This window comes from Sinocyclocheilus grahami, unplaced genomic scaffold (assembly GCF_001515645.1).
Source record: "Sinocyclocheilus grahami isolate Dianchi unplaced genomic scaffold, SAMN03320097.WGS_v1.1 scaffold5680.1, whole genome shotgun sequence".
In the NCBI taxonomy this organism is placed as follows: domain Eukaryota; kingdom Metazoa; phylum Chordata; class Actinopteri; order Cypriniformes; family Cyprinidae; genus Sinocyclocheilus; species Sinocyclocheilus grahami.
The window spans coordinates 3,956-4,500 of NW_015510303.1; the positions used below are offsets into that span (position 1 = coordinate 3,956).

Below are 545 nucleotides of genomic sequence, written 5' to 3' on the forward strand. Positions count from 1 at the left end.
ATTTTATGCAAACCTGCAATCATTAAATGATGCAGATACAGTCCACCTGACTCTATTTCTAGTATGTTTTCTGCTGAACTTACACCCATTTAACTGTACAAGTAACCGCAGATTAGTTAAAGCAACTGTATGTATTTTTGTGACTTTAGAGCCCCCTACAGTTGAGTGGAATAATTACAGTGGATCGGTGCACATGTGCATTTGTTGCTGCTGTAAATAGTTTTGTACCCGCTCACCAAACTTACACACTCCCAGAACAGATGTTTGGGAAAGAATCGGACGCCATTCACCATATTAGAAGTATCATAACGATTTAAAGAACTTAGTTGATTTAACTGTAGTAGAATGTCACATTGCTGAAATTATGCATTGTGATGTTCTTTGTTTTGCATCGCCTTTGTTGTTAAGGGCCATTGTTTAGGAAATATTTAGTAACGTGTGGTGGTTTTTCTGTTTAGGTGGCGTTTAACCGAGTCGCTCGAGGCATGCTGCATCAGGACCACGTCACGTTTGCCATGCTGCTCTCACGAATCAACCTGAAGGGC

The 545-nt window shown here is 40.4% G+C and overlaps 1 protein-coding gene across 1 annotated transcript in view; it reads left to right on the forward strand.

Annotated features, from left to right (window-relative positions):
- Nucleotides 1-545, forward strand: part of LOC107577311 (cytoplasmic dynein 1 heavy chain 1-like) — a 10,551-nt gene that overhangs the window by 2,039 nt on the left and 7,967 nt on the right. The gene's annotated exons all lie outside the window — the stretch shown is intronic.